The 25,209-nt window shown below is 43.9% G+C and overlaps 1 long non-coding RNA gene across 1 annotated transcript in view; it reads left to right on the plus strand.

Moving 5' to 3' along the window:
• The first annotated feature begins 2,420 nt into the window (after window positions 1-2,420).
• Window positions 2,421-25,209, plus strand: part of LOC109388348 (uncharacterized) — a 63,751-nt gene continuing 40,962 nt past the window's right edge. The window contains exon 1 of the long non-coding RNA XR_002125191.1: window positions 2,421-2,566. This is a non-coding gene — a long non-coding RNA (uncharacterized LOC109388348). The remainder of the gene's footprint in view (window positions 2,567-25,209) is intronic.

Here is a 25,209-nt window from a genome sequence, read left to right on the forward strand (position 1 = left end):
TTGCAGGTAGAGTGTAAAATACAGTCTTGAAGAGATTCCCTAGGTCATATTTTTAGGCTGTCTTTGCCTCTGATTTTACTCTTCATTTATTGATATGTGTAAGTTGTCCTTATCTCATGGAAAAATGCTTACAGCTTGATATAGCTCAAGAAAACCATGAGCAATACAATTTTAATATTGTTTTAAAAATTAAGTTATATATCAAAATGTGAAAAGATTTTCACAGAAAGAAAATTTAGATTATCAAAAATTAATTTGGGGCTTTTTGTATTTAATATTAAAAACATTTTTATTAAAAATATAGGTAACATACAATATTATATCACTTTCAGGGATATACCATAGTTACTCAAAATTCATGTACCTAAAGAGATGATCACCATGATAAGTCCAGCAACCATATGACATTGTATCGTGCTATCACAATATTATTGACTATATTCTCTATGTTGTACATTGCATCCCCACGACTTGTTTTATACCTAGAAATTTGGACCTCTTATTCCCTTTCATCTTTTCACCCCATTTTTAATTTTTCAATTGCAGTTTACAGTCAATATTATTTTATATTAAGTTCAAGTGTATAGCATAGTGGTTAGACATTTGTATAATTTACGAAGTGATCCCCCTGACTAGTCTAGTACCCACCTGGCACTATACATAGTGATTACCGTATCATTGACTATATTCCCTGTGCTTCACTTTACATCCTCATGACTATTTTTGTAACTGCCAATTTGTACTTTTTAATCCCTTCATCTTTTTCACCCTGCCTCCCAGCTCACTCTCATCTATCACCCCCAAATATCTAGTGCCCATCCGACACCATATATAGTTATTACAATATTATTGACTACATTCCTTGTGCTGTACCCTACATTTCCATGACTGCTGTGTAACAACCAATTTGTACTTAATCCCTTCCCCATTTTCACCCACTCCCAAACCCCCTCCCATCTGACAACCATCAAAATGTTCTCTGTATCTATGAATGTGTTTCTGGGTTTTTTGTTTGTTAATTTTGTTCTTTAGATTCCACTTATAAGTGAAATCACATTGCATCTGTCTTTCTATGTCTGACATACTCCACTCAGCACAACACCCTCCAGGTTTATCCATGCTGTCGCAGGCAGAGCAATATTCCATGGTATATATGTACCACCTCCTCTTTATCCATTCATCAACGGTCACATAGTTTGCCTCCACATCTTGGCCACTGTAAACAATGCTGCAATGAACATGTGGATGTACATATCTCCTCGAAGTAGCATTTCAGGTTTCTTTGGATAAATACCCAGAAGTGGGATTACTGGGTCCTTGTTTGTCTCGTTTTAGCATTTGTTTTAAAGTCTAATTTTTCTGGTATAAGTATTGCTAGCTCAACTTTTTGTTTGTTTGTTTCATTTTCATGAAATATCTTTGCCCATCCCTTTACTATCCGTGTGTGTCTTTCAATCAGAATTGATTCTCTTGTAGGCAGCATAAGTAAGGGTTTTGTTTCTTATTCATTCAGCCCTTCTATGTCTTTTGATTGGAGCATTTAATCTATTTGCATTGAAAGTAATTGTTGATAGATATGTAGCTATTGCCATTTTATTATTCATAATTTTGATGTTTTTTTTCTGTTTTAAAGAAATCCCCCTAACATTCGTTGTACTAGTGGTTTGGTGGGATGAACTCCTTTAGCTTTTTCTTGTCTGGGGAGCTCTTTATCTGTCCTTTGATTTTTCAATGATAGCCTTGCTGGCTGGAGTACCCTCAGATGTAGGTCCTTGCGTAACATCATATTGAATATTTTGTGCCAATCCCTTCTGGCCTACAAAGCTTCTATTGAGAAATCAGCTGACATTCTTTTTTTTTTAATTAAAATTTATTGAGGTAACAAAGGTTTGTTCACTGCCTATGATAAACCTGGAGGCATGTGGGAGAGGCCATGTTGCAAATCAAGGATGTCTGGCACGTAACAGCCCTGGGATAGCTTCACAAAAAGCCAGGATACCCCAAGGCCTGCTGCTACCTGCTGGCTTCCTTAAGGTTCAGCCACTGATAAAGCCTTATGTGATACTAGAATTAGGTGAGGCTGGGTCTCAGGGAGTCACTAGAGTTGGACAAGTTGTGGTCACCAGGTTAATGTAAATTCTTGTTTGGTGCCAGTGCTGAGCCTGGAGCTACTCAGCAAAAGTCTCAGAGCAAACCAAGGCCAATTGCTTCCTGCCTGGGGCCAGTGGACTCAGATAGTTTTCCATGAAATAGAGCAATGTGGGCAGTGCTGGCTGTTCACAGAGAAAGTGACTCAGGGTTTATGGGAGGTCAGGGTCCCAGTGACTCAGCAGAGTGGAGCAGCAGAGCTCATCAGATGAATCAGATTCAGATTTGGCTGTAAACGTAGGGGGCGGGCTCAACACAGGAAAGATGGCGCCTGCCTGCCGGCTGCACAAGAGGAAGCCCACTCACAGGGAAAATGCTGACAGTCCTCCAGTCCTCTCCTTGAGGCCACACACCTTGGTCTGCCCCCCTGTATGCCTCTGACACTCTCCGAGTCACCGTCTTTCCCCCAGAGCCCAAGGTGAGTGCCTGCAAGCAAGTGAATCTGTACGTTGTTTCTTTAAGAGGACGCCTGAGTTTCCTGCAGCCTTCTGTCTCCACCTGGATGTTGGAATCCCCACTGTTTTTCACAGCCAGATATTGTGGGGGCTCCTCTTCCCAGAACCAGTGCTCTGGGCTGGGGAGCCTTGTGTGAGGCTGGGGTCTCTCACTCCCTGTGGGGGGCGAGGGGGAACCCCTGCAGCCAATATGTCTCTTCTGGTTCTCAACTGCCACATGGAGGTGTGGGGCCCATTCTGTGTCTCCGCCGCTCCTACCAGTCTGGATGCAGCCTCTATTTTTATAGCCTTAGTTATAAAACTTCTGTTCAACTAGACTTCAGCTGGTTCTCCAGGTTGATTGTTCTATAATTTAGTTGTAATTTTAATGTGTTCACGGAAGGAAGCAGGCACAGTCTTTATCTACTCTGCATTTTGGATCGCTCCTGTATTTAATTTCATACAGGAGACATATATACGGAGTTATACCAAACCTGAAACACGATGTATTCCAATATACTTATATGTTTACGGGACAAAAGGCCATTTTAGTTCATAATCATCCACAATCAGTATTATTGCCCAAATCCTCTCTGCTTTTATTTAGATCAGGTTTCTATGACTGTGGCTTATGTAATGAAATTGGATATTGCCACAGTTCTCTTTTAGTCTTACCCACAAGCTACAATCTGTCAATGTCTCTGAGAAAGGCACTAAAAAAACCGAGGCTAGTTTCTGGGTGTTAGTGTCTCAGCGAAGCCTGGAGCAAACTAAATAGTTTGCTCAACCCAAGAAAATATGCAAAATAGGCACAACAGTAAAAGCTTTATTCAGGCCAGTGTTTGCACAACCATGAAAACTCACATGCTATTTTGAAAGGAATTTTGACAAGGCAAGTTAGAGAATGGGTACATTGGCAGGCTTCTGACATGGTGAAGCTTACATATCAAGAATTTATCACTGGTTGGACACTGAGCTCACCTAGACTTTTTCACAACAATTTGAGAAGCGAGACTGCCAAGGGCGTAGACCACTGGCAGTTTCACCAATAATTCGCCCAATCCCAAAGTAGGTAGGTACTCAGGCAAGTGTTGGATTATTAGTATTAATTTTTCAGTGATTCCCACAAGTGGACAGGTCACCCCTTAGCTAGGGGTTCTAGGGTGGTTGGGAAGAGTCAGGGAGGCACAGAAACCCCTGTGCGGAAATGGCAAAGGGAGTTTGCCCACGAAATCCCATGTTGGGATCTTCACTCAATCACAGTCCAGAGATAGCACAACATTTCATGGGGAGCGTGGCCAAAGGAAGTTGCCACTCATGTGGAGAGGGCTCCGCCTCTGTTCCTCGGTGCACATGTCTTCATGTCCCCTCACTGTCCTTCACCTTTGTCTTTGGGATATTATCCTTGTGATTCGTGAGGACACTGAGGCCCAGGGGTAACAGGCCTGTTGCCCGATGTCAAGGTGACAGCGTCCAGAACAGAATTCAGGGGCTCCTTCTGTTACTCATCTTTTCTCGCTCTGCTGTGGGGGGTGCGGAAGCTCAGGCAGGGTTCAGAAACCTCCAAAGCATCAAACTCATTTTCATTTAAATGTAAATTCCAAGTGTAAATAAAGATAATTTCCACATTGCCCTCCCTCTGGATTATCCGAGCCATAGCTCTATTCAATTAGCAAAAGTAATTTAGAGGTGACAGTCATGTGGAGAATGTGTTGATGGGTAATTTTGATTTTGGTTATTTTCCTAAAATGTTAAAGACCTGGGGACTTTTAATGGTAGTGAAAAATGCACAAGAAAAATTATTGTAATTTTTTTTTTTTTTAGAAATGATGCCATTAGTTCACATGAATGCCCTATTTAAAAATAGAGGCTTAGAATCAAGAAAAAAATCCAGGAAGGTAACCTTTCATTTGAAATTGGATGCATTGTGATGCTCGTGCTGTAAAAATCTGATGGTGTATTAATGTCCTCACATATATTATCACAAATTGTACCTTTCAGTTATAATGGCTGTTCCAATAACATAATAGCCACTCACCTGTAATTATAAGTTTTCAGAGCCTGAAATGATTCCAATTGTTTTTCTCCACACTGCCCGTGCACAATGGCTTTTTGCAGTTACAAGTTCCAAAAAGCTTCTTTCAACTTTCTCTGTTTCCATATATTGTCTCATGTTGCAAATGAAATTAGTCTTGGGTGCTACAGAACCCTGGGGCTACCAAGGGCATTTATTAGATGAACTTTCAACCTTGAGGACTTCAGTGACCTGTATCAGCCACCCCAACACCCACCTGCACACATCTAACTCCCCTTTTCCTTCCTTGATGGATGTAACCTAAGTTCTGACCACGTCGTGTCCTTCTCTATCTTCTCACTAGATATGTCCAAGCCACAGCTTCATTTCCTCATGGTCAGCCCCGCAGAAGGGGGCTGCTCCTGTGGGGGGGGCAAGGCGCTCACCTCACCAGCAGGCTGGGAAGTTCCCCTGCTCTTGGAGGACCTGCTGGAAAGAGGGTGTGAAGTAGCCTCTGCCTGTGGCACACCCTTCTCCCTCCTTTACCCCCATCCCTACTCGTATCCCCACAACGGGAGGGAGAGGACAGATCCTCTCTGGAGAGAAAAGTGGGAAGGGAGTTCCACTCAGGTTCCAGAAAATGTCCTCAAGAGCTTTCTTTATGCTCAGCCAGCTTGCTGAATATCCAGGTACTGTCACAGGACCTGTGTCAGAAGATCTGGGGCAGGTTGGGGGCAGGAAGAGGGGAATGCAGGACTTCTTAGGTGAGCTTAAAGGAGATGTAATTGGGGAGGTTGAGAGGGTTAGTTCATGGCAAGAGCTTGAAACATGAGTATTGCTTCCTTGTCCTTTCTGACACTGTGTGACATGCATACACACACACAGATACACACATGTGCCCACGCATGCACATGGGTGCTGAGTATTCCACAGTGCCAAGTTCAAATGCAACCACACCCAAGCAGTCATTCTTTCCTGATTATCACCAAGATGCAAGGGGCGGGAGTAGTTTCCCAGTTAGGCAAAGCGGACCTTGGAGAGCAGGCTTTGGGACAGAAGCACGTCAGTGATGAGGAAGAGGCACTGGAGACACAGGTTCAGGATGCGTCATGGCTGCAGGGGCAGCAGTGTAGGGCTTGTGATGATGGAAGCTGCGGGGTTCCCCGCCAGAGCTTCTGACTTCACACGTCTGGGTGGGGAACAGGATTTACGTTTCCAACACGTTCCGGGATGAAACAGTTGTTGCTGGCCTGGCGGTCTCGCTTTGAGGACCACTGAATTGTGGTGCCCCTGCCCGTGCCCCAGGTGATTCTAGCTGCGGAGCTGCAGGGGGGAGGAAGCAGAGAGTGTCTTGCAGGTCTGGCCATGACTCTGAAGAGAAAAGACTGGTGCCCGTTTCCCAAGGAGCTCTGTGAGCACCAGGATGGCTGGGCATGAAGATGGGACGCTGGAGTCAGGGCAGCTTCCCCAACACAAGGGCAGGAGCAAAACCACTGCCTGTTTCCCATGGAGCTAACCTGGGGGCACAGGATGCTGCAGTTTTGGGGAATGATGTGGTTCCACAGAAGGTTGGCTCTTCTTGTGAACCCCATCCTCTCACGGGCCATGCACACTGTGTGGTGGGTAGTGAGAGGACCTCCCCAGCAGAGGCTGAGGGGATTTGGTCAAACCATCTCAGGGTGGCACGCAGCAGGAGAATGGGTTCTGTTTCCACCACACTGCCACTCACCTAAGCAGACCTCCTGTCCCTCCCTGCTGCTGCCTGGTGACACATACACACAAGCTGTGGCATCAGGACCCATAACAAGAAGACCAGAGAAGGCAAGGAACATATTGGGCAGAGCACCACGTGAACTGGACTACATTTTTGGTTTGAAAGAGACTGAGTTTTAAACCAGTAGCTAGTATTACTAGGAAAGATGATTTTCTGCTGCAGTTTGGGGAATAAGAATACATAACAGCTAATCTGGGTGGTGAGCTATAGCGATGGGCTTTGGCAAATCTCAGCAGAGGAGTAATATGCGAGCATGAGAAGGTACTAAGCAGCTTAGATAATTTCCAGAACTTCAGGTTCATGTTTGAAGACTATGCCAAAACCCATGTCTAAAATCGGACCCCGTGACTATTTCACTCTCTGCTTTGCGTGGCCCCAGATCTACTGTTTGCCCCACTGGGACCCCTGGTACTGGGCAAGGACTATTGCTTCTAGAGCCCCCTCCACTGCAGCCCCTGGAAAAGGGAGGCTGTCACTCCCATGGTATCCCTTGCCCCCAGGGCAGCCTGTGTGATGTCCAAGCTTTTCGATGACTGGCTTTCTAGTCCCAGCCAGGGTGGGGACATGAATGATGGACCTGGGCCACCTGTCTTTGCTTTGTGAAAGGGACTGTCTGGCATTGTGGATTTCCAAAAAGTGATGGTCTCTGCTTCCATATACGATTCATAAAGTGGAACGTTTACCTGTAAAAGCAATCCCAGACAGAATAGCCAAAAAGAAGGCTAGATGCCCATCAGACCTCCGAGAGCACAGATGAGTAAATAGGTAAGTGCACTACTGGACCATGACATTGAGGTTGGGGCTGCTGTGGAGGGCTTTCTTCTGAGGGTGGAGGAATTCACCACTTCAGGTCTTTTTAATGTTCTCTGCTCTTAGGCGCGAGGCCATGGCTAAGGTCTTTCTCTCCATAAATGTCCGCCCTTCACATGAGTGCTCATCTCATGGTTGAGTCTGAGTGTGGACCATGGCATTGGATCTGGGTTGAGGTTCTGCGATGTAATGGCTGGGCGACTTGGGGTGCTCCTTGGCTGAGCCTCAGATTTCCTTGATGCAAAGTGAAATGACAGCCCTAGTGAGTGATATAAGGGGCGGGTCTGCTGTTCAGACTGTGTCACCTCCTCACTGAGGAGGACCTGTAATGTGGGGACCTCTGTCCCGTGAGCACGTGTGTGTGCGCAGAGGGACTTTTACGTTTCATGTTGATGCCAGCTACACAGGGGTGCCTCCTGTGCAGGGCAGTGGGGACAAGCAAAAGGGGGACCTCAGCACCCTGCCAGCTCAACAAAAGTACTTCCATTAAAGTTATTATCATGACTTGACAAGCACACTGCCAGGAACATCGAGGCACCCACATCTGAACTTCCTGGCTGGTTATGTCAGAGCACAGGCTCTGAGGGACATGGTGCCATTACTCTATCACTTGAAAAGAAGTGACAGTTGCTCACTGTTCCCCTGTCCCGAACCCCCAAAACCAGTCGTGCCTGTCACCCCAGGGAGAATCACATATTCATTGAGGTGTTTTGTGAGCCTCCTTTATGACCTCCATGCAAAAATATTTAAAATGTAGATGTATTTTCCCAAACTGGTGTCGAATCACATAGACCCCTCTTGTAGTATTGCTTATTTTCACCCAAACAGTATCAATACACTTGTTTCTATGTCAGGGTCAGGTTCTAGCTCATGCTCCCAAGTGACTGCTAGGTTTTCCATTGTGTGTTTTGGACAATGTATTAACCACCCTTGCATGAATGGATGCTTAGGGCATTCCCAGTGCCCCTGGAAGCTTTGGAAGTTTCTGGTGAGGTGACATAATCCTAGGCAGGTATCAGAGACCAGAGGATTGAATTCTGCCTCCATCCTTTCAAATGCTGGGCCTGCAGCAACTCACCGGGGGGGGGGTCCCCAAGTCTCAGTTCCCCTTTTGTGGAAAGAAGGCAATAAAGATAGTTAACTCAGAGGTAGGTGGGAGGCTTACAATAATACAATGATGTTTATTCCAGAGCTTTGAAAAATAAAAAAACAAAAGCACAGCATTATTATATCTTTGCTGCTCACAGCCACTGTATTTAATAATAATTTCATTTTTCTTTCCAAACTCGTCCCTTAAAAGTGGGAGCGCGTGTGTTCAGAATAAATTGAGAGCCTTTCAAAGGCGGAACAAAGCTCACGCTGGCCTCGCTGGTGGGCGTGATGCTAAACGCCGTCGGTGGGAGCGGTTCTGAGCATCGGCCCTTCCCTCCCACGGAAGTGGCCTCCCGGGCTGGGGTTTGCCCGGGGTTGGCGCTCCTCGTCCAGCAGGCTGTCAGTCCCCGAGGGAAGCAATACCGACAGAGTGGTTTTCAAAAGGCTCCCGTCATTTGTAGTCTATTTGTGTTCCAAATGTTATTCCAGCTTCTCTCCCACAGAGCAAATATCACCAGAGGGAAGACCGTATCTTTCTCATATCTACACAGAAGAAAAGGACAGTTTAGCACCCCCAGTAGGAGGTATAATGATTGGAGGGTTTGGGGAGCTTTTATATTTTCTTTCCTCAAGAACTGAAGAAAAGTAAAGCCAAAAGGTAGAGATGCCAGGATGGCAATGAAAAATCTTCCTCAGTTCAGTGTGTATTTGACATGCTAGACTCTCAACAAGACTGAAACGCAGTAGGGGTGATGGACGTCCTGCCTAGTTCCTCACTGCCTGCACACACTTCTGAACAACAACAATCAGAATTTCCAAATCCGTATGGCACACTTCGGGTAAAGAACCAAAAATCAGTCTTTATACACCTGGGTGGAAAGCCAAACCAATCAAACATACGGCCATTTGGTCTGTGTGGTTACGGTGCCACCTACACCCGTGAGGCTTTTTTGCACATGGTGCCTGGTTTTTATCACCACCATCTCATCAGGGTGCTCTGAGGTTTCTGTGCATAGGGCTAACTCCACACAGATGCTAACGCCCCATCACCACCTGTGAGTTTTTGTATCACATGCCTGATGACCAAGTTTTGCATTTTTATGGAGAAGGGAGACAGCAAATATTGGTGGACAGATAATATGATGCCAGGCGATGTTGACGTAATACTCCTTGTATTTTCTGCCATAATCCCCTAAAATAGGTTCCGTTACAAACAGTTCACAAACGAGCGTGTGAACCTCAGTGTGATTAAGCCACTTGAGGAGACAGGATGTGAACAGCAGGTCTGAAAGGGACTCTCTCTGGGCCTGGAGCAAGCTATCGTCCGCCTAAGGCCACACGAGGGGAGGGCCGCGTTGATCTGCAGTAGAGACAAAGGCTGTCCACCCTGTGTCCTGCCATTTTGATTTCTCTTTAGACTGGAAAGAGGATGTGACAAGTGTTCCTTTGTAGGATCATCATTATTCATTGGTAGACACCGTGTAAATATCATTTGAATACATAAAGTTGCCAAGTCACCTGCCTGACTCTTGAGGAGGAGACATGCATTTCCATGTGACATTAGGGCTTGTTGGTGCATATTGATAGCAAGAGTCCTATTTGTAGGACATGTACTTGATTTTTAACAGCAATACAGCCAACTCCCTAATAATTTGGAATTTTCATAACATGGAAAACTGGTATTTTTTTGAGTGCCATGCATTTTCACATAAACTCACCCAAACCCTGTGCCTGGATGCATTTACCACCCTCACATCTACTGATTTTCAGTGATGCAGAACAGTCCCTGCTAGGTTAGGCAATTTGTCTCATATCCCCCAGCTAGAATGAGGCTCATCTAAAGTTAGGATTTCATCTCCTCGAATTCAAGCTCATTGTGTAGTATGTTTCTCGTCTTTCTCTTGTGACTGCAAGGAGTGTTAGGTTTTATCTACTCAACCTCCTTATTTTTAACAGCTTCAATGAGGTATAGTTCACTCACCGTACAATTCACCCACTGTGGTTCTTACCACTCAGTGGTCCTCAGAACATCCATAGGCAGGTCCAATCGGAGACCACAGACAGGCTTTGAACATTTTCATCAGTTCAGCAACAGCGAAAAAGAACAAGTTTTACATACGAGAAAACTGAATACAAGGAATTTTCTCAAACTTATATACATCACAAGCTTTACTTTTTAACTTCTAATTTTATGGTGTATGACAGAATAGAAAAATGCAGCATTTGTTACAGGCTGGGCTGGAGCCACCAATGTTTATACTCATGGAATGTGGCGGGGAGGTCTTTGGGCTCTGCTCCATCACGCCTCTCACCAGTTAGCCTGTGATTCTTCCTTTCTGCACCTGGATTTCCTCATTTGTAAACAGACTGTATGAACCTTGAATGGAATCAGAGGCTAGCTGCCTACGAACACCCTAGCTACCATTGACCCAGTGCTGCCAAGTTCAAGGTTCTTACATGCCTGGTTTCTAAATCACTGTATGTGTGAGAGCATCAGTTATCACTGTAATAGCAACAAAGGATCCCAACTCAGTGAGCTGGGACACAGGGCTGCCTCCACATGGCGTCTTGTAAGAAATGGGTTTTTGGGTATTGAGATTGACCAAGAAAGATCGATTCCAATTTGGTGAGGCAACAGAGCAAGGATTCTTAGGTTATGTATTTATTTATTTGTGTCCATTAATAAGGATGTAACATGTGGGTACTGGAGAGCAAGAGTGCATGTTTTTCACGGGCTCACCCTTGAGTTGATTGAGGATGCACAGAACAACGGTAATGCCCAAAATGCTTTTTTTTTTGGTCTCAAACATGATGAACATTTAAGCAGGCTAAAAGGGTTGGTTGACATTTACCTTTTATCTTTTTTAGCTCCCTTGGATGGAGCTTCTGGTTTGATTGATGTCTGGCTATCTGCCACGGGGCTGTGGACTCTGATAATGTCACAGCAGTTTCCTCCGACTCTGAGGTCATGGTTTTGATTAATTGAGACCTCCCAGCCTTGATCTCAAGTCCCATTACCCCATTCACTTCGGTGGACGGACTTGTCACTGTCTAAATCAGGCACCCAACATACGTGCAGTGACACAGGGCCTGAGCCACCTGGGGGGAGGGGGTGTTCTGATGGGCTTGCCCCAGTCAGACCTCACTTCCCGCTTTGCCTCCCCTCCACCCACTCGATGGCCAGGAGAGAACCATGTGCCTTGCGGTGCTCCTAGCGCCACCGCTGTGCCTGGTCACGAGCAGCTGTCTTGTCTTCACATACCACAGCTCTAGGTTCACACTCCGTTCAGCCTTCCTGCCTCTTCTGGGCCAGGCGCCTCTTCTTTGGTTAGTGTCCTTATGTTCCGGTTGTCATTTACTAGCCAAGTTAAACTAACTTTGGCTACTTCAGTTTTCTGAAGCTCATTTTCCTCATCGTGGGAATGGGGACTCACTGTCAAGGTGTAAAGAAATATAAAGTCTAAGAAGGCATTTCAGTAACACTGCCTAAGAACTTAATGGGTATTCAAAACAGCTCTATTTCCTAATTGACGTTATTCCTTTCTGTTCCTTTTTAAAAAATACATCCTAGGTTCCCACAGTCACTAACTGTTCTCTAAAGTTGGTGTCAGAAATTGCAAGTACTTTAAACAATGGGTAATGATGGTTAATGCAGTTGTGTTCTTCTTCATTTTGGGGCCTTGGGTACCAAAGGTGCTGAATTTGTACCGAGCAGGGCTGTCCTATGTGAGTGTGCGGACAGACATGTCCAGGCTGTGATTGTCACAGACATCTGTATTCAGACGTGAGCAGAAGGCCACGGTGGCCATGGTTGAGAATGAGTTGGGACCCCAGTGTAAGGGCAAGTCTGGGCACCCTGCCTGCCTCAGTAGTGCTGGGGTGGGGCGGGGTCAGCTGCAGGGGCAGCCCCTGCTTGCTGAACAGAATGTACTGGGACATCGTCCAGCTATGCCTCCTGGTGACCCGCAGGGGCTCATCGGGGAGGGGCCACCCAGCGGGACCTCAGCGATGATCCTGGAGGCACCACTGAGGAGCATGGCCACGAGTGGCTGTACGGGCAGCACGGAAACTGGGGCCATGGAAAGCCACCTCAGGTGCCACCTTCAGAAGAGGCTGAGGGGTCCTCTCATTTCACATGGGTCCAGGACAGTGCCATTACTGATGTGTGACTCAAACCTTAGGGAGCAGTCTGACTCCCCGTCTGCTTAGCATCCTGAAGAGAAAACGGACAGGGGCACTCTGCTAATTTTCTTACTGAGTACATCTTTTTCTGAGTAGATTTTTTTTCCCTACTGAGTAGATCTTTGGGAAGATCTAGCTGTTTGGGCAGATAAGCTGATAAGCATAGGGTTTCAGTCTGAGTTGGTGGTCTACTAAGAATGTTAGCTGGAATGACGGGAGGTGGGTCTAAGGAAAAGAAGATAAAATTATATAGGTCTAAGAAAGAACCTTACCCCTTTCAAGAGCTGAGAACCAGAAGGTGGCTTTATACAAATTTTAGGGAAAGGAGGCAAGAGACTGCAGGTTGTTTTCCTATGTTGATTTGTTGTGATTTAGAAAAAAGAGGATTGTAAGGCTGCCATGCTTGGAAAAGGTGATGCCCAGAGCTGGCGAGGCTGGAAGGGAGCTGGCATTCAGACGGTGCCAGCGGCATGCATAAACTAGTATAGACAGACCTTTTGGAAAGACATTTGGCAGTGTGGGTCAAAAGCCATTAAGAGCACATTTATTTTAACTCCGGAACTGCATTTGGATGTTTCTTGCCTAAGGAAATTATCCAAAAACATGGAAAAGCTGTTTGCACAAAGGTGATATTGAAAGCTTTTTTCATAATTTTGTAAGGGAAATAAATTGAATGTTCATCTATAGTGGAATTAATAAGTAAATATTGTGTCTATTCACTGGAATCTTATGTTTTTTATTTTTAAAAAAATGTTTATTCTCACCTTCCCACCCACTTTCTTATGGCAAACATCAGTTTGTTCTCTATATCTATGGGTCTGTTTCTGTTTCATTTTGTTTATTCATTTGCTTTGCATTTTCCTTCTTTTTAAGATTCCACATATATTGAGATGATATATTTGTCTTTTTCTGTATTATTTCACTTTAGTATAATATCCTCGGGGTCCATCCATATTGTCACAAATGGCAAGATTTCATTCTATTTTTCTATTGCTGAGTAATCTTCCATTGTGTGTGTGTGTGTATATATATATATATATATATATATATATATATATATATATATATATATATATATATATTACTTCTTCTTTATCCAGTCATCTATTGATGGACACCCAAGTTGCTTCCATATCTTGACTATTAGTGGTCATAGAGGTGCAGGTATCTTTTTGAATTAGTTTTTGTTTTCTTTGGATAAATACCCAGAAGTGGAATTGCTGAGTTGTAAAGTAGTTCTATTTTTAATTTTTTGAGATACCTCCATACTGATTTTCATAGTAGTTGCACCAATTTGCAGTCCCACCAACAGTACACAAGGATTCCCTTTTCTCTACAACCTTGCCAACACTTGTTTTCTGTTGATTAATTGATAATGGCCATCCTGACAGGTGTGAGGTGATATCTCATTGTGGTTTTTATTTGCATTTCTCTAATGAATAGTCATGTTGAGTATTTTTCTATATGTCTGTTGGCCATCTGTATGTCCTCTTTGGAGAAGTGTCTATTCAGGTCTTCTGCCCATTTTTTAATTGAATTGTTTTTTTGGAGGGGGTTGTGGTGGGGAGTAAGTTGTATGAGTTTCTTATATATTTTGGACTCTAACCCATCATTAGCTGTATCACTTGTGAATATCATGTCTCATCCAGTAGGCTGTCTTTTCTTTTTGTTGATGGTTTCTTTTGCTGTGCATAAACTTTGTAGTTTATTCACTGGAATTTTAAGCAGGAATTTAAAAGAATATATAGCAACACTGGAAGTGTTTATGATTTTATGTTAAACGAACAAGTAGTTTATATACTGCAGAATATTCAAATGAATGCCTATTATTGAAACAGAATTATAAATTAACCCAGAAATTTAAAAATCTGCCACATGCCATACCTCCTCCAAAGTCATTAAGGCCGTGGCTCTGAAAGTCGTATTTACTGCAAAATAGCTTTTATTCCTTTTTTTCCCCAATTGAGACACAAATTTGGTAGGTTAATGTACCTCCCAATCTTGGACCAGTTACGCCCTCTGTAAGCAGAGACATAGGAAGTTTTAAAAAGTCTGGATGTTTTTTTTTTTGGGAAATTTATCAGATGACCCGGGAGTTTCACACTTAAGTACCTTCACAAAGTGGGGAAACACAGCGCATGTCCACGCAGACTTGCACCTGGATATATGTAACAAGATTATTCATAGCAGCCCAAAGGGGAAAGCAGTCAGCTGTGGTGAGTCTATTCATTGGAGTGCTGTCCAGTCCTTAGAGGGAACGAAGCACTGACGTGTGCTGTTCACTCTAGCAATACAGGGAGACGACCGAGCAGTCCACAGATGGATGGATGGATAAGATGTAGTGAGTGACTCTGTGTGTGTGTGTGTACACATATATAAAGAAACCCACTTGCTCTTGCCAGGTGAGCCCTTTCTCCACTGCCCCATTAGGGTAGGTATGTAAGTCCCCATCTTTAGCTGTTTAGAGAGCTCAGAGTGTTGTGTGTCCCTATATGCATATGAATAAACTTTGTTTTTCCTATTGCGGTGTCAGAGTTTAAACCACAGGCCCCCAAAGCCTGAGACTGAGCAGGCAAAGGGGACATTTTTCTTACCTGACAAGCAGTGACCTCTCCCAGGCTTCCTCTGACAGTGTCACTGTATTGTCCTCTCTCTTGAATGATGGTTTAGATGGACATCGTGAGAACGCAGTCATGTGGACGTGGGAAGTTCTGGTGTTGTGTTGGGTGGGGATGGGGTCAGCAGGAGAGGGATAATTATAAAGCCATATTCTCTTTAGGCCAGCCTGTGCCCAGGACTCAAAGAGGCCAACACTGTGAGCTGTAAATTCTTCTGGAAGATAATATTACCTGTGTTCAACACTCATGTATGTTTAATACTCTGAATGCAATTATGAATAAAAAGAGAGGTGTATGAGGGGGTAGAAAGAAAAAAAGGGATGCACAAAAATGCTGAGGGAGTTTGTATTAGTATAATAAAATCTGACTTATTATTATTCATACATTTCCCCAAATGCTTTTTTACATTTTTTAATTCCAGCTGTAGTAGGTTCATAATGAAAAAAATCGGTGTTAAACAAATTAAAAGGAAAGGGTCATTTCTAGAGCATGAGCCAGGGGCAAGGGGAATGGCCTTGCTGCTGCTGTGTGTAGCATTTCTAACAGCTTTTTGTGTGTGTGCTAAATAATACGGGGATTTTACTGGCTTAAGCCCCATAGATATAATTCCAGTACAATTGTAAAGTAATGGAAATTTGGTGAACAGTTTGCAGTAGGCCCTGTGTACAGTCACAAAATGTCAGGGCTCAGGGAAACAGCATCAGCTGCTGACTTTGAAAAGGATCACTGTCACTTTTTGATAAAAACATTTGCTTAGCATCACAAACGTGCAAGGAACCAGGCGTCATTGCATTCGGTTGCTTCTTGCTTGGCTGCAAATGAGGATTGCCTTTGCTCTCATTCCAAGGGTTCCAGGTCTCACCTTTCACAAAATGATGGGATTCTCAATTTTGTACCTGGGCTCATGGACGCACAAAATAAAGACAACATTCCCTAGTCTGCTTTGCAGCCAAGTGTGGTTGCTTGAACAAGTTTAGGTCAACAAATAGAACAAAAGAAGCCTGCACAGCTTCTGGGGCGTGTCCTTGAACGATGGTCACTGCCCTTCCTCCTTTCTTCCTCTTTCTCAGGACCACACCTGGATATATAGGTGAATCATCCCATGGGACCAGGAGGGAATCACTCTAGGGCAGGCCGGCAAACTCGTTCTGCAAAGGACCGGACGGTACTTTAGGCTTCGTAGGCTACGCAACATCAAAGATCAAGAAAGCTGGACACTAGCTCAAGTGATGAGAATGGATTTCGATTAAGAATAGAATGCTGCAATAGGGAGCAGAGATGAGTGTGGCCTGAGCATTACTTGGGTTTGTACAGAGGTGACTCGGCATTTCAAAGGGAGATAGAGGGAACAGGGAGGTGAAAAATTGCAGGAAGGGGGGGGGGGCAGTGGTTCTCCTGAAACCCATCTGATTGGTTAACTGGAGCTTACTGAAGTCAGGTGCCTACCCTCCCACAGAGGCTGGGGCCCCAGGGTCCTAGCCTCAGGTGTTGACTCGAACAAACAGTACATTTTCCTAGCAACCTTGTGTTCTCTCAGGCAGGTACTTTGAGGGGGCCTGGGTCGCTGTAGGGATGTAGTCGTGGGCTGTTAGAAGCTATGTTAGCATTTGTTCAAGTCTTTGTAGGCCAAGGTTGAGGACTAGTTGAGAAGAGGACTCAGAATAACCTGGCCAAAGTTTGGTCAAGAGAGAGAGCATCTATCTTTGTCAGCAATCCTGGTTGCAAAAGCTTAATTCTGTTGTCATAGCATGGAAGTGACCCTGAACAATACTTAAATGAATGGGCGTAGCTGGATTACAACATCTGTCTGTCTACAAACAGGCTTTGGGGCTCATTTTTCCCACGCATTTACACGTGATGCCGTCACCACAATCAAGGCCAAAGACTTACCCATCACCCCCCAAAGCCTCCCTGTGCCCTTTTGCTTTCTCTGTCTTCCCTTCGTTGGGTGGTAAGAACACTTAAGGTAGTACCTACCCTCTTAACAAAAGCGAATGATGCTGTATCGTTGATGATAGGCTCTGCTCCACAGAAGCTCTGTAGAACTGATTTATCTTGCAAAACGGGCTTCTCCTTCACTTTACATTAAAACAGGACAAGTGGAACCAGGATTATTATCACTATTCCAATAACCATAAGATTTCCATTGGTAAGACTGACATTATTTTTGTCATTAGTTTCACCTTGTAATATAAATGCATTGGGACGTTTCTTCCATTAAATTTCAAATGTGTTTAAACAGCTGGGCTTTTAGAAATATATTTACCCTGGCATATATTTTAAATGCAAAATTGAGAAGAGACAAAGGTAAAAGGTCAAACTCCTCCCAGGTGGTGGTATTCTAATCATAGATACTTTGTCTATTTTTTCTGAAGAAATTGTCAGACACAAAACTGAATCTTAAAACGTAGAATGATAAAATGCATCCAATGTCTAAAAAAAAAGTGTTGGACGTGAAAACTATTCTAGTTGCAAGAGTGAATTCCCGAAGGTTTCTGTGGCATTATCTGATAAGAAATGAAAAGGAGAATAGCATTAGCAATGTACGCTTCAGCCATCTTTCCTTTTTCCTTTTCTATCACTCATTTAAAAACCTCCCAATATGCTAGTTTCCCTAAAGTGTTTATTTCACAAAATACTAACCTTGCAAGCTCTTCTAGTAACGAGGGACTCCATGTTTGCATGTTGTAAATCTGGCTGGAAACCATAATTTCCTTTGGCCATTTATAATGTGTACCTGCATGATACAATTCATTTCATAGCTCAGTATACAGACGTACTGCCACCATTTGCCTGCCGAGAGGTGACAGATCAGGTCCAATCAATTTCAAATATGTTTTCTTAAACGGTTGTTAGTTCTGGGTGTTCCTAATCCTTATAAACACTGGCACATCAGATCTTTTTTTTTAATTGGTATCTCTTCCAAATTTGAAAATAGAATCACTCCTTTTAACGCATAGCATCCTGTCTTCACGACTGTAAGCTTCATAGCCTCATTTTCTCTAGTGGGGTCAGGGAAGAGCTTTTAGTCCTTTGTCGTCAAGTGCTCAGTAATTTGATTGACTGGAGATTCTGAACAGCAGGCGGGCTTAGCTGAAAGTGTCTTCTCTAAGTTACGCTACTTCTATTGTGGCAATTTTTAAAACACCGTGCATGATGCCACCACGTCAGTATCACCCTCGCCACTGGGAGGAGAATCTGATTGAATTGATGGTAGGGAAAAGACAAACATCCTTGAGTTTTCCACTATTTCCATTTTGTGCCCTTTGCTTTAATTAATTTAATTATTAGCCATATGTTTCTGGCTCCTTGACTTCACGTCCAATGGATTCCTGACCTCACGCCCCTGCCCCCAGGCCCCGAGAGGTGCCCTGGACCTTGTGTTGTGATGGACAGATGGTGCCATTGTCTGCAAGAGTGTGGTCCCTACAATAAGGATGTCCTGTTTGGGTTTTATTTTCTCTAAGTTACATGTAAGGGCGGGAAGGGGAACCAAAAGAAACTCTTGTCCATTCACAGTTGAAAGAACACAACATTGCACGTTGGGACATTTCCCATGCAACTCTGAACAACTTATACTCACCTCTGAGTCAAAATACCTAGTACTCTATCACTGTCTATATATTTTATATGATACAAAGGAAGATTTGACATAAATATCTACTTTAATTTCACAATGCAATTAATGTGTTTTTTCTGAGTTATCTCCTTAAACAATTACAGTTAAAATTTTGTTATTTGCAGGCAGTAAGAAAGCTAAGTTTCACAAAATGACATTTCTTTCCTGAATAAAAAGCAGTTGCAAGTTTACTGAAGTAAATTTTTATAGCACGGAAAAGTGATAAAAAAGGAGAATAAGACCCTCCTGCAATCCTATGTGAGTGTTTTAATTTGATGATACAAATGTGTACATATTATACAGCTTATAAAATTAGAGCCATACTGTTTTTCTATAAATTTTAATGTATACGAATCTGACATGGGAATTATAACTCACAGCTTACATAGATTTTTTTTTATACTTTTCTACGTAGGGGAGAACAAGAATGTTGTCAGAGGATGATAATTTAATGTTTGCCTCATATCTCCTCCCCCGAACCTCTGCAGCATCCAGCACCTCACGTGGAGCAGAACTGAAAGGCGCACGTGTGTCCGGGTCCCAGGTACTTCTGTCAGCCTGAGTCCTTATTCTTACACCTCCGTTCTTTGTGCTGAAATCTGATGCATTGAACACCTCCTCCAGAGAGGAAGTAGATGTCTCCTCCTCGTATTCACATACAAAGTTTTGAAGATAAAGGGATAATCTGTGACAAATAGGTTCAAGGTGTGTTGCAATCTAAGAACCATAGTTGTTCACCAGCCTTTTTTATACGAAAATAAGTAAGTTCATTTTCAGATTCTCAAATAATGAATGTCTCACCTTTTTACAGCAGGAGAGAAACTGCCCTCGGTGCAGCTCCCACATGAAATGAACAAATGAGAGACAGTAGGGATTTGCCAGGGGCCCCACACACCTCCATGTATAGACTTCCAGTTTAAAAGGGGGAATCGAACCACGCCCAGGAGAGTAACGCGACTCTGACTTCCCCGTCTAGGCAGGAGCTCAGAGCTGATGGACCACTTCTCCTTCAGGAAAGATTGACAAGTGGTGAGAGGGGGCAGGGGCACAGGTAATACTCATAATAACTAGGGGAAACATTGTCCTTTAACACATACTCTCACACATTAAACAATATTGACGTCAGACTTTCCCTAAGAAAGTGTAAATTCTAAAACATGATTATAAATACACAGTGTGATGTCTGCAGACCAAGTTGAGCTCGAACTGGGCAAAGGCAGCCTGCAGCCAGGTGCCAACAGAGAGAGCTGTACCGTGTCCGTCCGAAGGTGCAGGCTGGGGAGGAAGAGTAAAGGGACGAGCCCAAGTTCCCTGGGGCTTTGCATCCATGAGATGGGTGTGATTCCGACTTCCACTGCTGTAGCCCGATGGGTCTGTGTACACCTTCAGCAGAGCACTGAGAGCTCTGAAAGGGGTTCTCATACGACTTTGTATTTGCTGCTCTGCTAACCGATTTGTTCATAGTAGACTGGGATATAGCCACTTTCCTTTGTTTGAAACTTTTATAAAGTGCCTACTATGTGCCGGTTGCTGATCTGTCTCTGTTAATGTAATAATGAACACAAGAGACGAAAGTCTCTGCCCTCCAAGAGTTGGCGTCATGATAGGTTAGGAGGAGGCAAGGGGCACAGATGAACAGGGACACTGTGTATAAGCCGTTAGAAATCTATCCGTGCAGGAGAGAAAAGGGTTAGGAGATCTCAGGAAGCACAACTTGCACAGTTTCAAATGGTTGTAATGGAGTCCTCGCTGAGAAGGCAATATCGAAGAAAGAATAGAAAGGGTTTGGGAGGAACCAGGCCCGCTGGTACCTGGAGTAGTGCCACCCCAGGATGAGGCCCACAGGGCAGCGGGTGCTTGTCAGGCTTAAGAAATGCGAGGAAGTCATGTGGCTGCCAGGCAGAGAGCAAGGGGGATCTCAGCAGAGATACAGTGAGCGAAGTCAGAGGCAGCCAGGGGGTCTGGTGTCACCTGGGCTTCTGCAAAGTCTTTGGACCTTACAGGGCGTGAAGTGGGGAGAAGCTGTAAGTTTGAATGAGAGGAGTGACATTTCCTGAAGAAATTCAATGGCTGTTATGTTGGGAACAGACTGGGATAGGGGCTAATGAACAACTATTGGTTTTAGATTGCAAGACACCTTGAACCTATTTGTCACAGATTACCCCTTTATCTTCAAAACTTTGAATGTGAATACGACGAGTCATCTACTTCCTCTCGGGAGGAGGTGTTCAATGCATCGGATTTCAGCACGAAGAACGGAGGTGTTCTTCGAAGAACGAAGATTAAGGACTCAGGCTGACAGAAGTACGTGGGACCCGGACACACGTGCGCCTTTCAGTGTCTGCTCCGCGTGAGGTGCTGGATGCTGCAGAGGTTCGGGGGAGGAGATATGAGGCAAACATTAAATTACCATCCTCTGGCAATGTCCTTGTTCTCCCCTAGGTAGAAAAGTAAACAAAACAAAACAAAACAAAAAACACATATCCATGTAAGCTGTGAATTATAATAATTTCCATGCCAGGTTTGCATATATTAAAATTTATAGAAATTTCTTTTAGAGTCTAGTTCTCAGGGTTGTTATGAGAGGCATTTTAGTCCAGTGTTTAAAATTTTCATAACTGGGATCAGACAGACATGGGTTTGAATTTCAATTATTTAATCTTCTAGCTGCATGCCATCGAGAGTTAGATTTCCGTACATCAGGTTAGAAACCATCTTGTTAGGTTCATATGAGTGAGATAGTGTTTACAAATAGCTTATCAGAGGTGCTACATAGGAGGCTTGAAGTGCATGCTGGCGACACTGGGAGAGTATTTATGCCCCTAATTGCTATTTTGGTGTAACTGAGGCAATTGTGTATTGAACTCCTATCCGGATACTACCATACAGCGAGCATCTCCTCCGTTATTTTGTTAATATTTTTTCCCCAGAAATGTTTGACACAGAGTTGATCAGTGGTGTTACTATGGATTTGGTGTCATTGTTGGAATATGAACGGCAGCAATTTTCCGTTTCAGCAGAAATGTGCAGCTACCTGGGCGAGAAAAAAGAGAAGAATCAATCCAACTTGCAGAATCTTCTATTTTATTGGAGAAAATAAAATTAGAATCAGTGTGTTCAATTAAGGGTGAACCAATAATTCATTCCCCGGATCAGAAATTGCACCCTATTTCTATGCATACAAACTATGTCTCTCCTAAAGTCAATTGAATAAACATGGCCTGTTTTTCTATAATATCACACATATATTAGGTTTTCTTACACAGCCAAGTTCCCGTCAGCAAGAGGCCGTAATTAGGCTGTCTTTTCCTGTCGCAGGTAAAGCACATACTGCATACCTTTTGCTGGTGAGAATGACGAGGGGGATTTCACTCTTAGGGGGTGCTCTGCAGGGCTCCTCCCAAAGAGACAGAAACAAAGCAAAGCAAACGGTACAGCGAGGCGGGCTGTTGTGTTCCTTGAGTTACACCCCCAAGCAGAGTCACTGTAATCAAGCTCCATGCACGTGTTCATTTGAACCCTCCCTGGGATAGTTCTCAGGAGTCACAGTCGGGCAACGCGCTTGAGATATGAGCACATTTTACAAGAAAAATTCAAAAGCTGGAGTAGCCCATGGGACTCAATTCTCTGAAAGATTAAAATGACACTTTGTGTGAGTCAGGGAAGGCAGAGGTGGGCTCACCAGTCCCATGGCACCAGCCTCCATTAAGCATGTGCCTGGCTGTCATCACTCCACAGAGGTGCACAGGTAAAACCAGCTCTGTGGGTCTAGCCTCAGTTACCACATCAGTACTTGTTTGCATGGGATAGCAGAAAGGGATTAACAGCTCTCTGTGCTTTCAACTCAAGATTGTCATTTTCTCTCCTCTTGGGGACAAAGCCCCGGCAGCCACACCATTATTTTATGAAGCTGTGGCACCGCAAATGGAAATTTTGCCGTCTTCATCTCCTCCATGTCAGTGAAATAATAAATGCATAAGTGGGCATTTCCAAAAAAGAAAGGAAGGAAAATCACCCCACAGTCCAAAACCTGAGACACGAAGCACATCTCTGTACCTCAGACATTCAATTTACAAACAGCAATAGCTAGTGAAGAGGAAGATTTTATGCACACACACGTATGTGTGCACACAGAGCCACACACAACTCCTATTTTGTCTCGAGACACACACACACACACACACATACACACACATACATCTGTCTAAATGCATCATTTGTTTCATTTCATATAATTTTCAATTTGGGCTGTGTGACGTGGAAAAGATAGATTCATGGAGTTAGTTAGCACTGGGAATTCAAAGGCAAAGTGTCACAAACCTTCCTCCTAATACACGGTTGACTTAAGCCTCCGAACATGAAGCGACGTGGCCTGAGCGGGTGGTATCAGATGCTAGGGAGACACGGTGTCTTCTGTTAGCAGAAGTTGTGGCTCTGTGAATGTAAATGCAAAATATTTGGAATGGTTCCATTTGGGGAAGGCAAATTTTGAAGCATTTGAAGTAAGATTTTTATCAAAACTTGAGAAAGAATTTGATGTAATTTCACAAAGCTTTTGGAGAAAGCAGCCGCCCTCCTCCTCCAGCCCCTCTTTCTCTCCAGGTGTGTGTACACATGTGTTTGCATGTTCTTATACCTACTCTTGCCAGTATTGAATAACCTTTCACTCCATTGTCTTTACTTTTCCAGTTATATTTTAATGCCTAAGAAGAAACACATGGAGGACAGAGGCCCAGGAGGAGGCGGGGTCAGGCGAGCGGCATGGCTGAACAGGAAACTGTCTCCGTGGCCTTTGCAGTGTCTTAGGCAGTTTACCCGGTCCTTGGAGTCGTGATACTGGTTGAAGAGACATGGTTTTAGGGCCAGGGGCTCTGGTCTGATGACCATAGACTAAGGGGTAGAGGAATAGGTTATGTTGTTCAACAAACGCATATGTGCCTCTCTATTTTTCATGTATCCAAATTTCTTTACTCATAGAGTACTTGAGGAGGTAGGCATAGGAGGCATTTTTATAAACTCTTCCCGCTATATAAACTTTTTTATTTTTGTTATTTTTCACCAACATTTAATCTTGAAAAGAACTCAAACAGACAAATTTGAAGAAAGTAAAGTGATCATCTGTACCCATCTGGGTTCAACAACTGTAGACATTTTGCAATAATTTCTCTGTACATATGTTTCTATCGCGCTGTCTTTAGTGTCCGTCTGCTCTTAGCCAAATGTTTCTAAACCAAGGGACAAATTATATTACAAGGGACCATTGTATTATATTCGTTACTGGATTTCTTTAACCTCCTTTATTCTACAGCAGCCACCCTACTTTTTACCTTCAAGGTATTGAGTGGAGGGTACTGAATGTGCAGACCGTCCCTAATTCTGGAGCTGTTGGGTGTGTCCCATGGTGCCACCTTCCTCGTCCCTCATATATTGATGTCCTCTAACTGTTAAGTGTGGTCTAAAAGCTCGATTAGATGCAGATTTAAATTGTGGCCAGCCATATATTATAGAGAATTCTGTGCACCTCATATTGTACATATTTTAAGAACTAACGAGTTAAATCCTTGATTCTCAAAGTAAGACTCAGAGAACATGTAATGACTCACTTTAAGACACACCCTTGGTGGTGACAGTCTCAAAACAGTGAAGCAGCAAGACCAGCTGAAGCAGCCACAGCAGCTTCTTTTTAAGATGAGCACGTAAGAAAATCACCCTGTGCAGCACGAGTCCCTTACTGCGGTGAGTTGCAGAAGCATTTGCTTCTTCCGTTGCCAGTCACTCTGACATCCAGAGTAAAAGGGTCAAAGGGCATCTTAAACTAATATAATCTCCCCAAATTTATAGGTCTTGGAGGTAGGACAGGCTCAAACCATGGCCTGATTCAAGTTCCTGCATCCTAGGCAGCTGAACTCCTACCAATCCCATGGCGAGATCAGGGATTCTTGCATCTTGCAGGCATCATCACCCACTGGAGAGCTTGCTATGCTGGGCCCCACTCCCAAGTTCTGATCCAGTAGGTGTGGGAGAGGGTAAGAATGTACAGGTACGGGCTCTTCAGTGAGTGTGTGGAGCTGGTGCAGCAACCACACTTTGGGTTATAGACTACAGTGTCTCTTGTCAGAATTCTGCAGTCATCCTTTAAGCCCATTTCATTCGATAATGCACCTTGAATAAACCAGAAGTGCAGGGAGCTTGGGGAATGGAGTTCTAAGACCTGCCCTTGAACGTATGAATTTCCACCCCATATTTAACTGTTGGGTAGATTCTCTCCTTTGTTTCTCTACGTGTTAAGTGGAAATGCTGATGCCAGGTTATCTCTCAGTTTGGGTCAAGTTCAACTAGGTAATGCCTGTGAAACTTTTTCAAACTGTAAACATCTAAGTTCTTTAAAACGCCACTGAGGGACTGACTTCCAGATGTCAGAGCCCTGTGGACACAGAAGCATGACAAGAGGGACTAGGCTGGGCCTGGTGTGGCGACCCTGTAGCTGGGCATGTCACAAGGAGGAGACAGAATGAGGA

The sequence above is a fragment of the Hipposideros armiger genome, unplaced genomic scaffold, assembly GCF_001890085.2.
Source record: "Hipposideros armiger isolate ML-2016 unplaced genomic scaffold, ASM189008v1 scaffold_191, whole genome shotgun sequence".
NCBI lineage: Eukaryota > Metazoa > Chordata > Mammalia > Chiroptera > Hipposideridae > Hipposideros > Hipposideros armiger.